The sequence below is a fragment of the Lissotriton helveticus genome, chromosome 11 (assembly GCF_964261635.1).
Source record: "Lissotriton helveticus chromosome 11, aLisHel1.1, whole genome shotgun sequence".
NCBI classification, from domain to species: Eukaryota; Metazoa; Chordata; class Amphibia; order Caudata; family Salamandridae; genus Lissotriton; species Lissotriton helveticus.
This window is the reverse complement of record NC_136072.1, coordinates 431144339-431159697: the sequence shown is the minus strand read 5'-3', so window position 1 is coordinate 431159697 and position 15359 is coordinate 431144339.

The window sequence follows — 15359 nt, the reverse complement described above, 5'->3', positions numbered from 1 at the left end:
TTGATACTATAGCTTACAACTCTACTCCAATGCAGGTAGTTAACTACAATGGTGGGGGTAGGAGTATGTCATCAGCATAGCATGGGATAGAACTGGTCTAATAATATTACAGCTGTCTACACATTGAGGACAGAGTGATCTAATTAAAATGGGGATGCAAGGGACACTCGCTATGATACTGGACCAAAAGGCCAATTCCAGCCAATAAGAGCCCCGTGCCTAGTTCAACTCTCCCCCCCCCCCCAACTTTTGAAACACAAAGACAGCATTTAGCACTTTAAATGATGGAGTGGAGAGAGCCCTCTTGGGATTCAAACGTCTACCCACAGGGCCAAAACTGATAAATGCACCCACTGAGTAGTCGTACCAGCTCAATGTACGGACGTAATAACAATATTTAACTGTTTAAAATAACAAATTTGGACAATAAAGTAGTCTATATGACTGATAGAATTTCTGTTAGCTATCTCTCATTGTCAAGGTACAGAAAATGTTTCTTGCAGCTTAGCTTCGCCTGTCAGTTGCCATACCTGATGCAGTTTGTGAACATGTCCTGGTGCAATCTTCTGCAGTATCCTAAAAATGGTTCAGTCCCCTTGTTATACTGGACAACCAGAGTATTGCAATTCCTTAGTGCGGAGTCCCAGACACTGCAATCCCCAGACAGTCAGCAAACCAGCCTATCAAGGACCTGGAGACTCCGAGCACCATACCAACAAGTGACTGCAGACATTATGTAACAGCATTATGTAAAATGTATCTGGTTGTACTAGCAGTGCACCTACATGCTTAGTAAAGGATGAGAGACCAAATGGCTCACCCAAAATGCAATGGTCACTATCAGGCTTAAGCATCTGAATAAGGGGCTTAAATTAAGGCGTTACAACGGTAATGGTGGGTTCGGAGGAATGGTGCCTCTGTGATGGATCCCGAAGGTGATGTGCGGGGGTAACTAACGCCACAGGTAAACAAAATACATGAGGTAGCTAACAGTGCATTACAGAAGGGAAAAGTGACAAGGGGCAGGGTACAAGAGAAACGAAATACAATTGGAGGCGAAATGCCGTACAGGGACAATGCGGCAATAAATGGCAAATGTTCCACAGGGACTCAAGAGAGGCTTCTCGGTGACTTGCCATACTATATATAAGTCCAGGCACTGTAAGATTCCAGATGTCTTTGTCTGTCCCTTGTCCTACCCAATTAACGGGCATACCCAGCGGAGCAAGTAAAAGTCAACAAATATGTCAATTTTCAGTAATATCCTTCGAGTACAGAATGAGGAAGAGTTGAGTAATCAGACTTCAGGCGAGCGAAGACATAACTTCTAATAAGAACCAGAAAGCGAATTCTGATTGTTAAATTCCAAACTGGGGTAATAGTAAATACTTAGAACCCCTGGAGTGGCAGTACCCCTATTATTTTGGGCCAGGCGAAGGGAGTGCAGGTCCAGAGCCACCCAAATACGCAAGGGGGATAGGTGGAAGGTTGCAACAGGTTAGGAGTAGGCGATTTCCCGTGATCTGAAGGTGGCACTCGCAGGGCCAGTTCACCGGAAGCGAGGGAACATGCCGCAGGATGGTCTCCGGACCCACGCAGAAGTTAGTTGAAGGGAGGTCTGGGTGGTACCATTACAAGAGAAACGGAGGGGTACCACTACAAGACAGGGTACACTTGTCTGGACTGGGGGTGAACATATCCCTCCTGGATGCACAAGTGGTACGAAACAGCGGTGTGAAGTAGCTAGGTGGGTGGGGGGCTCTGTCATCGATGGGGGCCTCCTCCAGAGCTGTGGCGGAGTACAGGGCGATCTGGAAGCAGATGGACAGTAGGGGTACCTCTGCGGCAGAAGGATACAGTCGAAATACCTCTGCCTGGCACAGTAGGGTGCCCGAGCCAAGAACTTGGAGCCGAGGGGGTTCCATGAAACAGCGACGGCGCCCCGTTAGTCCTTCGGGCGGTCGGGGGGCCTGAACCGACCGGGGGTGTGCCTTATTGCTCCGCCCTGACAGGGGGGGCGGGAGTATAACGAAATAAAATGGTAATTTACTGCACCGTCAGAGCATCGACTCGCCGTGCAAGATGGCTCCTTAGGCATGCGGGTCAGCGAGGGGCTGCCGCATTGGATCGCCTGTAAGATGACCCACCTATCAGCTACCTGTTGTGCGAAATAAACCTGCAACACTGTTTCCCACAAATATGTCTCATGTTTTCTGTGGTATACAAGTGTTAATGTGCGCAGAGCGGAGCGAGCGCTGGCGGTGTGGGCACTATACAAACTTGTGTACCTTCCGGGCGGTAGCTCTGGAAACTAAAAAAAAACGTTCTTCTTTTATATGTATTCGGTACTGCAGAACAGGGTTTGCAGTTTTCAAAATGTTTAAAATAATGTTTTAGAGTGTCCCCATTGTCAATTGACTGGGCAGGCCAATAAAACCTTCAATTCCGTTTACCACCCAAACAAACATATATATATAAACCACATTCTATACACAGAGCGCTAAACCCATGCCAGATTTGTGCAGTATTAGCAATGATTTTGCGCAAATTCTATTTTTCATTGTAAGGGTGCATTATAATCACACAAGTAGATTGCATCCACCCATAACCCATTGCGTGAATCTAAGTGTTAGGATCTTGCAATGTTATAACATGAATGTAATGTGTGTAGGCCAAAATGGAGAAAATGGGGAGAAGTAACATGGAAGATCAAATCTAACCAGCGAAAAACATTAACTGAAACGCTCATGTTGTGTAACTGACAATCATTTTCTTATTGAATATGCTTAATAATCATGTCATTTTATATGTAAATGAAAATATTAACTGTATGTGTCTCAAATTCTATATATTGCATAATGTCCATGTTCTATTTCTCTTCTTAGCTGAAATTTGTAGGCCTGAAATGCATTCTCCCTGGAAGCCCTTGCATTAGAAATTAATAGTTGAATTCCATGTGCATGTTAGATACTGCTCTTTCTCATGTTTGTGCTGCAGGTGGAAGTAGCACCCTTGTTAAAATAATGTATTTGTTCTAGGAGTAGAGTGAGGCAATGAGAGAAGAGGATAAATTGAAGGCTGATGCCGATAAGAGAAACTGTTGTACTTTTTCACCATACAGGGCCTGGGAATCAAGGTGATCTTGTTACCATTCAGGAAAATTGTCATCCTGTGGAAAATTACCTATGAGAATGTGGCCTGGCCGGAAGGTGTGACCCGAAAGGAATCCTGCACCTGTGATGTTGCTGTATTGTAAGTAGAGAAAGGAGCAACTTCTTCTATGCCTTTTGGAGAGACAGTATCTTAGATCGGGCTCTGTCTCAGTGGCTTCATGCTGCTTGCCCCAACGGAAGTGGAGAGACTTCTAAGGAAGACTCCACATGCTGACACCATAACCGATCCTGCCCGCATAATGCTTAAATAGGGACGTCACGTTAGTGCTAGTCTAGGGACAGACTAATGCTGTATTTCCATGAATCTTCGATGCAGGGGAATCTGGACTCTTGTTCTTTAATTTTTTGCATCCTGATTCTTGAATAAATCATCTTGTGTATATTGCGCTGCATTAACTTGAATCATAGATTTGGCTTTATATTAGTCTCAATGTATTGCTACACCTTCATCTTGAGGTGTCTCTATGTCCAGTTGTTTTTGGGTTTGTAATAAATTAACTAAGCTCATTTAGTAGTCTGTGATTCTTAATGGCCCTAGAGAACCGTGACCAAATTGATCATCCTTGTTAACCATTTCTCTTCTCTCTATGCTCTCATTCTGAGAAAAAGTACAATCGACTCGAGGTTCTAGAGCAGATCTACACTATGCTTATCTGGCTCCTTCAGTAACAAACACATTATCACCCTGAGAGCCTATTTAAAAAATCATAAAGCTTGCTTCTGCTCATTAGTTTTCCAGCTGAACTCAAACATGTTCATTGTTAGAAGAAAAGCCACCTCCCGACAAGTACACCCACTGTCTCATGCACCAGAACTGTTTGCCTACTTCTCTGGCTGTCAGATTCCTTCTGATAGTGGTGTGTTTTGGATACAGAGGTGGCAGCCTGATTAGTCCACATTAATTTTTTTAATTTAAAATGCCATTTTATTTTCATATTGATCTATGACACTTTGTCACAGATAAAGTTGGCCCACATGGACAGCGGGGTGAAGGGCTGCGGGCAGCGGTCAAAAGGGTTTGCAGAAATATTAGCAAGTTTCCTGATCAGTTGGTTTTCTTTTGATCTAGTCCTTTGTAGAATTTTTCCTTGAGGTTGCGGAGATGGTCGGCCAACATCTCAATGCCTAGATCTATGTAGAGATCTGCTGTTCTCGTGAAGCAAGGAGCACCTGTTGCTATCTGTAAGGCTTTGTTCTGTAGGGTCTGCAGAGGCTTCCGATATTTGGGCTGGCAACCTCAAAGCATATGGCATTGTTGGTCGAATAATTGCTTTGAGTTCGGGCACCTTGCTCCGCATGGACATTGACTTTGCCCTCAGAAGTGGGTACAATTCAGCAAGTTTGGTAGATGCATTCTGTCAAGTCTTCTCGATGTAGTTTCTCCAGCTGAGTTTGGAGTCACCTAGTTCAGGATGGTCCTCCTTTTCAAATGTCCTTTCCAGTCACAGCCTTCTTGTAGAGCTGTCTCTCAGAGCAGGGTTGTCTCTTGCCAGGAGCACTCATAACAAAGACAGAAAGAGGTGTGGGGTTTCTGCACCAGATCAATAGAAAGTGTGATAAAGGAACACAAACGCAGCACTTTATCAACCACCCCAGCATTTTCACTGTTTGCATTTGTTTCCAATATTATCTTAAATGACTGTGATATTGAGATATTGAGGTTAGTGCTTCCTCCAAGCGCTGCTTAGGGCTCTCAATATTTCCATATATATATATATATATATATATATGTATATATATATATTTCCATATATATATATATATATATATATATATATATATATATATATATATATTGAAGCTCGATCCCTCCCGGTCCCGGGTTGGAAAATAAACACACGGGAATCTTAGATTTCCAACAGCAACTTTACTTGCACAGACGCGTTTCGGAAGCTGCGCTTCCTTCCTCAATGTAGTTACATCGCACCGCGCTTGTAGGCGCCATTTTATTTCCCAAAACACACAGGTCAAAGTGTGGGACATAGAAAGAGGACTGGCGCATGAGCGCCATACTGTTAGTACAAAAAGTCATAAGTACTAAGACGATGTTATATCGATTTTTACAAAATAGCAGATCTGTAATAGAAACATGCATATTAAGAAAAACAATGAGAAACCTCATTCTCAAATTACGCCGTGAATCGGCAAATGTCCTCTCATGTTATCACATTTGGGCAGGAAACAAAAATCTTGCCGTGGATCGGCCTATGGCAATCATTCAGGTTGCCCTTTTTTTTAGATTCCCAAAGCCCATTGCTTGATACTGTCCCACTCAATATGTCCTGTGTCAATCATTGGAATATTAAAGATAAAATCTTTTCAATGTCACTAACAAACTCTTACAAAATCCACAAATATACATACTTGAAGCATTATGTCCATTTCATAGAAGGAGATCATCAATTACTCTCATAAGTTATACATCATCTATGGTGAAAACCCTATAAGATAACAGAGTGCAAATTCATGTGAGTCACAGTTTCATATTGTTTAACTGCCTAAATGTACAGCTAATTCCTCCCCGCAATTAAGTCCTTCAGGGGTTTTAGTCTGACAATCTATGATATGTCGAGATTCTAATCTGCGCAATTTCTGCAATTTATCTCCTCCCCTAATGTTATCAGAAATTGCGTCCAAGCAATAATACTGTAGAAGACTTCTGTCGCTATTATGTTTGATGGAAAAATGTCTTGCGACTGGATATGAGAAGTCCCTATTTGCTATGGCCCTCATATGTTCCAGAATGCGCAATTTAACGGGATTGATAGTGCTCCCTATGTACTTGAGCCCGCATGGGCATTTCAGGCAGTAAACCGCAAATGGCGTGCTACATGTTAGAAACTGGTTAATTTTCTTTTGTCTACACCCTATGATGTCATATGTATAGACCCTTTTACTATTGGCACAGGCCTTGCAACGTGCCGCAGTGGTAATGCCAACACCTATGGAAACTCTATCTCAAAGATTGAGGGTAGTGGATGTGGAACAAGAGGCTCCGAATAGTGGTCTGAAATTAAAATCCAAATTTGTACCACCAACACAAACTGATATGATTGACACTTTTTCGGAACTGGTGATCAAGGATCTAAGAAAAATGCGCATGAAAAACACAAAAACACGTGGGAGAGACAGTAATTTAACTGAGAAACAACTAGCAGCATTGAAAGTATTGGCTGCTGATACTTCTATCATTTGTAAACCCTCAGACAAGGGTGGAAATGTTGTAATACTGTCTCGGGAGGAATACATACAGGAAGCCATGCACCAATTGCAAGATAAGACCTGCTATGAACCAACCACCAAACAACGATACCAATCCAGTATCGATGAGTTGCACGAATTACTCAAGAAATGGCGGGATAAACAAATGCTGGAGATTGATGAATATCTTTTTCTTAAGACAACACATCCAGTTACCCCCACCTTTTATTACTTACCTAAAGTACATAAGAGGATGGACTTGCCACCAGGACGCCCCATCATTTCATCTATGGGCAGTCTTACCGAGAATCTCTCAAAATTCTTGGATCATTTTCTTTTTGAAATTGTGTTGGGTCTGAAATCATACATCCGCGACACTGCTGACTTTATTGAGAAAATTGAATCCATTAACTGGCACTCAGGCTATTGTATATTGACACTTGATATCACCAGTCTTTATACGAGCATTGAGCATGCACAAGGACTGAGGGCGATTGACTATTTTGTAGGAAAAAGACCTTTGAATTATGCCCAACACAATAACATGCTAATGGAGCTAATCGCATTCTGTTTACATAACAACATTTTTTTGTTTCAGGATGCTTTATTTAGACAGCTCTCGGGCACGGCCATGGGTTCCTGCTTCGCCCCCAGCTACGCGAATTTATTCGTGGGCTGGTGGGAGGAGCAGGAGGCGTGGACACCAGAGAAGGCACAATGGTCCAAAAATATCGTCGCATGGTATCGTTACATAGACGATTTGTGCATAGTATGGAATGGCTCAATTGAGACAGCTCAACAATATATTGCAGTACTGAATGATAATAATCATAACCTGATTTTCACCGGCCAGGTTAGCACTAGTGCTGCAGTATATTTAGATCTTAAAGTAGAAGTGATGGACAACAAGATCAAAACTTCTCTATATAGAAAGCCCACAGCGGGAAATAGTACGCTTCATGCGTCCAGTAGTCATCCCCATAAACTCATCAAATCAATACCCTATGGTGAGCTTTTGCGGTTAAAACGCAACTGTTCAACTAATGAGGATTTTGAGCTGGCGGCAAAGGAGAGTATTGAGAGATTTGAAGTCAGGGGGTACAATAGGACATTGTTGCAAAACACCCTAGACAGGGTTAGGATACCTTTGAGAAGCACCCTGTTTTCTAAAAAACATAAACCCATGAATGATAAAGAGAAATTCAGGATGGTCACTCCTTGTTCTCAGGACTGCCAACAACTCAGAATTATTCTGAAGAGGCACTGGCACATCCTGAAAAATGATAATATCATAGGGAGTGACGTACCTGAAAATCCTCTTATCACCTTCAAACGAGCTCGCTCTTTGAGAGACATTTTGGTACAGAGCCATTTGTCACCAATTCCAACTAAGACAGGAAAGCTTAAAGATGCAAAAGGCTTTTTTCCTTGCGGACGTTGCAAGGCCTGTGCCAATAGTAAAAGGGTCTATACATATGACATCATAGGGTGTAGACAAAAGAAAATTAACCAGTTTCTAACATGTAGCACGCCATTTGCGGTTTACTGCCTGAAATGCCCATGCGGGCTCAAGTACATAGGGAGCACTATCAATCCCGTTAAATTGCGCATTCTGGAACATATGAGGGCCATAGCAAATAGGGACTTCTCATATCCAGTCGCAAGACATTTTTCCATCAAACATAATAGCGACAGAAGTCTTCTACAGTATTATTGCTTGGACGCAATTTCTGATAACATTAGGGGAGGAGATAAGTTGCAGAAATTGCGCAGATTAGAATCTCGACATATCATAGATTGTCAGACTAAAACCCCTGAAGGACTTAATTGCGGGGAGGAATTAGCTGTACATTTAGGCAGTTAAACAATATGAAACTGTGACTCACATGAATTTGCACTCTGTTATCTTATAGGGTTTTCACCATAGATGATGTATAACTTATGAGAGTAATTGATGATCTCCTTCTATGAAATGGACATAATGCTTCAAGTATGTATATTTGTGGATTTTGTAAGAGTTTGTTAGTGACATTGAAAAGATTTTATCTTTATTATTCCAATGATTGACACAGGACATATTGAGTGGGACAGTATCAAGCAATGGGCTTTGGGAATCTAAAAAAAAGGGCAACCTGAATGGTTGCCATAGGCCGATCCACGGCAAGATTTTTGTTTCCTGCCCAAATGTGATAACATGAGAGGACATTTGCCGATTCACGGCGTAATTTGAGAATGAGGTTTCTCATTGTTTTTCTAAATATGCATGTTTCTATTATAGATCTGCTATTTTGTAAAAATCGATATAACATCGTCTTAGTACTTATGACTTTTTGTACTAACAGTATGGCGCTCATGCGCCAGTCCTCTTTCTATGTCCCACACTTTGACCTGTGTGTTCTGGGAAATAAAATGGCGCCTACAAGCGCGGTGCGATGTAACTACATTGAGGAAGGAAGCGCAGCTTCCGAAACGCGTCTGTGCAAGTAAAGTTGCTGTAGGAAATCTAAGATTCCCGTGTGTGCAGTCCTTATTTTCCAACCCGGGACCGGGAGGGATCGAGCTTCAATTTATATAGCGCGAGGCTCCGACGCGCTTGGACCGCACCCGTCTACAAGAGTGCCACCCATTTTGGGGCAGAGAGCAAAGATATATATATATATATATATATATTGTGGTTCACAAAGCACAGTGAAGACTGTGCCGAAGCACTCCATTCAAGTGGCACATCAATCACTTGAGCCATCGGGTGTACTTGCAAAGAATGGTATTTATTTCATATCGGTTCCATACACAGATACATGAAACAGAATTGGAGGGTGGTGACGGCTCGAGTGGAAACCCAGAAGACACTTTAGTTGAGGAACATCTGATTTTGGACCGTACTGGTGATAGCGGTTTCAAACCAAAATCTATATTCATACCGCAAATACACTGCGATACCATTAAGATATTTTAAAAGGGGGTGAAAGATGAGTTGAAAAAGCTCAGTAAGAGTAAACCCAGTAAACACTATATTCTGACCCCTGAACAACAATCAGCGATTAAAGAATTACAAGACAATATGTCTATATTAATTAAGAAATTCGATAAGGGTGGAAATATTGTGGTTTGGCCTATACAGATGTATTTAGATGAGGGGAACAGGCAACTGAATGATGTACGTAACTATGTTAGAACAAACAGAATGCATTATGAAGAAAGTAATGAACAATATATAAGGAATTTGGTTAAGAGGAAGAATGTGCAGCTTTTAACAAATGAAGAATTAAAAGTTTTATACTGTGAGTATCCTAAACTGCCAATAATGTATATGTAACCAAAACTTCATAAAGACCACCGTAAACCACCTGGAAGACCAATTGTTTCTTCCATGGGAAGCCTGTATGAGAATACCTTGAAGTATATAGATTTTTTTCTAGAGATCGTAGGTCCAATCCTTACCTGCATATGAACGTGACACTGGAGATTTTCACGGACTTGTGGAAAATATTGTCGGGGGAAGGATATGTTGTTAATGAAATTGGACAACAATAGTTTATACACTTGTATACCACACAAATTGGGTATTGAGGCTTGTCGGTATTTCTTAAAAACATGTCAATTATCATACTTCATGCACACTGAAATGCTCTTAACTATGATTCAGTTATAAAACAGGGGTTGACCCAATGTAGTCAAAGGACCTGGGTATTTAGCAGTACAGACAACAAATGGTCCTAGACATAATTTTACTAATGAGAATAATCATAGCATTCGGTCAATTTAAATGACTCAAAACCCAGATTGAATCTGTTGTCTCAATAGCATAGAGGATATTAGCCCACAGCCTAAAAGAAATCTAATTACAGTAAGTGCCAAAGAACCAATGAAACCAAAAAGGTCCTCTTGGGACGATTAATTTAATATACCATATAGCAATGTTTGAAAATCAATCTAACTATGTACATATATTTACACAAATCATAACGCAAATTACAATTTTATAAAAAGAGGAGACGTGCACAGAGAAAGATAAAGTGAGTGCTCAAGTGAATGATCAAGAGGATCAGAAAATAGTGTAGATGATTTATATACAAAGAAATAATGAGCCTGTCCTAGGTAATGCTTGTAAAAAATACGTCTTTTTTACTCGCTAAATGCTATATACAATTCCTTGGTCCTTCAATTGCACCGTTGGCAATGGGGTGGCCAGGAAGAGAGAGGGGGGGACAATGGACAGGGATTAGTAGGTACAGGCTCCCAAGGGGGAATGTCGTCGACGTTTCGACCCAACCATGAAATGGGTGGTTCAAGTCCTCAACAACGGGTCTTCATCAGGACGGAATGGGAAAGGGGAATGTCTCTCAGAGTGCACGTCAAATAGAATTCATTGGGCACCTGTAATGATAAATAAATAGCGGGGCTAAGTATCACTATAACTTATCAGAAAGGGTCAACTAATGGCCTGTGTAAAAAAGCACTCACCCTTCAGTGGTGCCTTGGCAAGACAAAGTGCGTCGATTGATCCGCACCCACAATGTTAAAATATCCAAAGTTATACTGCAAGAACAAAAAAGAAGAAAGGAGGTAGCCATTAGTGCTACAACACTATTCTCTCTTTGTAATAACTCCCCAACAGTGAGAGATTAGACAAAGTCCATTTAGTAATTGTAATAACTCCATAACAGTGAGAGATAAGGCAAAATCCATTTAGTAATTGCCAATTGTCTGATAAATCAATATCTCAGTCAGTACGTGAGAAACAAACTTATTTGTATATATATCCAAGTACTCATCTGGGAGGTCTATACTCTATACATAAATTCTTTAAGAACTGTTCTCACAATGTTCTCGCAGTGATCACTTACCCAGTACGTGTGTACACTGCTGTTATTCAAAAAAAATCTTTTTCAAGCCAAACTGACACTGAATGTCGAGGCGTTAGTTCGCTGGTTTGGTTAAATTTCGGGCAAAACAGACACACAGTGCTGTAGAAGAAATGAGACAAAATACGTCTACATTAGGGCGATGCCAGCAAGACCCAAAGCTATTACAACTTCGGGCCTCCATTAAAACACACGAATGCTCCGTATTTACATACCCCGTTTTTTCTGAGGGCGAAAGATATTGTTTCTTTCGTCTCACTCTGGCTCGCTGAGTGGTGCACAGCTTCCCTCACCGATCCGCGTTATGGAATGCGGAAGCTGAATCCAACGCGGCGTGCTTGTGCTCGTAACTAAGTAACCAACGCGCCTACGTTGTGGCGTCCCACTGGTTGCTAAGAGATCGGACATTTGTCGGGATGTTCATAAAGAAGCGGTATTCCGCCCTGGAAGGTTTAAGCATAGCCTGTCGAGGCTATTTATTATTATGTAAATGTCTCCAAAATTAAAAATAATAATAAAAACGTGAGTTAATCCTGGAATTGCACCTTAATTAAGTACGTCTGTATTTGTATTAAAGACGGTATGTCGTCATTGGAGCCTATGACTATTTTGATGAAGGGAAACAATGTGACTTATATACATCAATTAAATCACAAACAAACATTGTAAATATTCAAAAAGTGACATATATGAACAGTTACAATAGAATCATAGTGCATATATTGCAAAACATTTACAGCATGCGCAATACATAATAGAAAGATTAACGGGTACAACCCTTGATTACTGATGCCAGCCAGGTCAGTCACAACACTGGCGCAGAGGCTTCAACCATTATAGAGCGTTGCCATCTGTCTTGTTATTTCCTCATATTCATTGAGGCCCTTATTCACAGTATCAAAAGTGTGCATCCACTTACACTCACGCACATTTAAACAGTTTGAAAAATTGCCTCCTCTCACATTGACAGTAACCTTCTCCAATACCCACCATTTCAGACTTTCAGGTGTGTGATCAAAATTTGTAAAGTGTTCAACCAGTGGGGCCCCTTGAACTCTACAGCGGATCCTGCTGCAGTGCTGGAGGATTCTGGTTTTGACTTTCTGGACCGTTTGACCTATATACCAAAAGTCACAGGGGCATGCAATCACATATATCACTCCAGTTGAATTGCAGTTAGTATGTTGTTTCATTACATGCGTGTAGTTGTTGTGAGTGCATGATTGTAATTCCTGTGTTAGTTGACATGCTTTGCATGATCCACATTTATGGTGGCCCAATACAGGTGGTGTGTTCCATAATGTGGACTGGCCCTCCCTGGGTATTTTGGGTAACAATGATTGGACTACATAGTCCCTCACACTTCTTCCCTTCTTAAAGGCAAACATAGGTGGGGACATGATCCCTATATCGTCCGCCACCAGGTGCCAATGGGTACTTATTATCTTCTTGATTTCTGTGCTCTTTGTATTAAATGTGGTGACACATGTTATCCTTTCATCACTGTTATTAACTTTAGTTTTTGGTTCCAACAGAAATTCTCTGTGGCAAAACCAGGCCTTTTTTCTTGCCTTTTTCAACAGTCGTTGTGGATAGCCTCTCTCCAACAGGCGCTCCATAAGTGACATGGATTCATTAAAAAATTCCTCCTTATGGGTGCAGTTCCGACGCAATCTCAGGAATTGACCATACGGTAAATTGTCCCTGAGATTGCGCGGATGATGGCTATTGTAACGAAGTAGAGTATTTCTCTCACTCGATTTTCTATAGAGGGTAGTGTGTAACAATCCATTTATCCATTTATGGAAATCCATCAAAGTTTTTTCATCGCCTGATGATTTGGGAAGGCGATGAAAAAACTTTGATGGATTTCCATAAATGGTTAAACCTACGCTCTAAGGATATACAGTTTACCTTGGAATTCAGCAAGAAGAAAATAAATTTTCTTGATATCAATATAGTGGAGGAGGAGGGATTGTTACACACTACCCTCTATAGAAAATCGAGTGAGAGAAATACTCTACTTCGTTACAATAGCCATCATCCGCGCAATCTCAGGGACAATTTACCGTATGGTCAATTCCTGAGATTGCGTCGGAACTGCACCCATAAGGAGGATTTTTTTAATGAATCCATGTCACTTATGGAGCGCCTGTTGGAGAGAGGCTATCCACAACGACTGTTGAAAAAGGCAAGAAAAAAGGCCTGGTTTTGCCACAGAGAATTTCTGTTGGAACCAAAAACTAAAGTTAATAACAGTGATGAAAGGATAACATGTGTCACCACATTTAATACAAAGAGCACAGAAATCAAGAAGATAATAAGTACCCATTGGCACCTGGTGGCGGACGATATAGGGATCATGTCCCCACCTATGTTTGCCTTTAAGAAGGGAAGAAGTGTGAGGGACTATGTAGTCCAATCATTGTTACCCAAAATACCCAGGGAGGGCCAGTCCACATTATGGAACACACCACCTGTATTGGGCCACCATAAATGTGGATCATGCAAAGCATGTCAACTAACACAGGAATTACAATCATGCACTCACAACAACTACACGCATGTAATGAAACAACATACTAACTGCAATTCAACTGGAGTGATATATGTGATTGCATGCCCCTGTGACTTTTGGTATATAGGTCAAACGGTCCAGAAAGTCAAAACCAGAATCCTCCAGCACTGCAGCAGGATCCGCTGTAGAGTTCAAGGGGCCCCACTGGTTGAACACTTTACAAATTTTGATCACACACCTGAAAGTCTGAAATGGTGGGTATTGGAGAAGGTTACTGTCAATGTGAGAGGAGGCAATTTTTCAAACTGTTTAAATGTGCGTGAGTGTAAGTGGATGCACACTTTTGATACTGTGAATAAGGGCCTCAATGAATATGAGGAAATAACAAGACAGATGGCAACGCTCTATAATGGTTGAAGCCTCTGCGCCAGTGTTGTGACTGACCTGGCTGGCATCAGTAATCAAGGGTTGTACCCGTTAATCTTTCTATTATGTATTGCGCATGCTGTAAATGTTTTGCAATATATGCACTATGATTCTATTGTAACTGTTCATATATGTCACTTTTTGAATATTTACAATGTTTGTTTGTGATTTAATTGATGTATATAAGTCACATTGTTTCCCTTCATCAAAATAGTCATAGGCTCCAATGACGACATACCGTCTTTCATACAAATACAGACGTACTTAATTAAGGTGCAATTCCAGGATTAACTCACGTTTTTATTATTATTTTTAATTTTGGAGACATTTACATAATAATAAATAGCCTCGACAGGCTATGCTTAAACCTTCCAGGGCGGAATACCGCTTCTTTATGAACATCCCGACAAATGTCCGATCTCTTAGCAACCAGTGGGACGCCACAACGTAGGCGCGTTGGTTACTTAGTTACGAGCACAAGCACGCCGCGTTGGATTCAGCTTCCGCATTCCATAACGCGGATCGGTGAGGGAAGCTGTGCACCACTCAGCGGAGCCAGAGTGAGACGAAAGAAACAATATCTTTCGCCCTCAGAAAAAACGGGGTATGTAAATACGGAGCATTCGTGTGTTTTAATGGAGGCCCGAAGTTGTAATAGCTTTGGGTCTTGCTGGCATCGCCCTAATGTAGACGTATTTTGTCTCATTTCTTCTACAGCACTGTGTGTCTGTTTTGCCCGAAATTTAACCAAACCAGCGAACTAACGCCTCGACATTCAGTGTCAGTTTGGCTTGAAAAAGATTTTTTTGAATAACAGCAGTGTACACACGTACTGGGTAAGTGATCACTGCGAGAACATTGTGAGAACAGTTCTTAAAGAATTTATGTATAGAGTATAGACCTCCCAGATGAGTACTTGGATATATATACAAATAAGTTTGTTTCTCACGTACTGACTGAGATATTGATTTATCAGACAATTGGCAATTACTAAATGGATTTTGCCTTATCTCTCACTGTTATGGAGTTATTACAATTACTAAATGGACTTTGTCTAATCTCTCACTGTTGGGGAGTTATTACAAAGAGAGAATAGTGTTGTAGCACTAATGGCTACCTCCTTTCTTCTTTTTTGTTCTTGCAGTATAACTTTGGATATTTTAACATTGTGGGTGC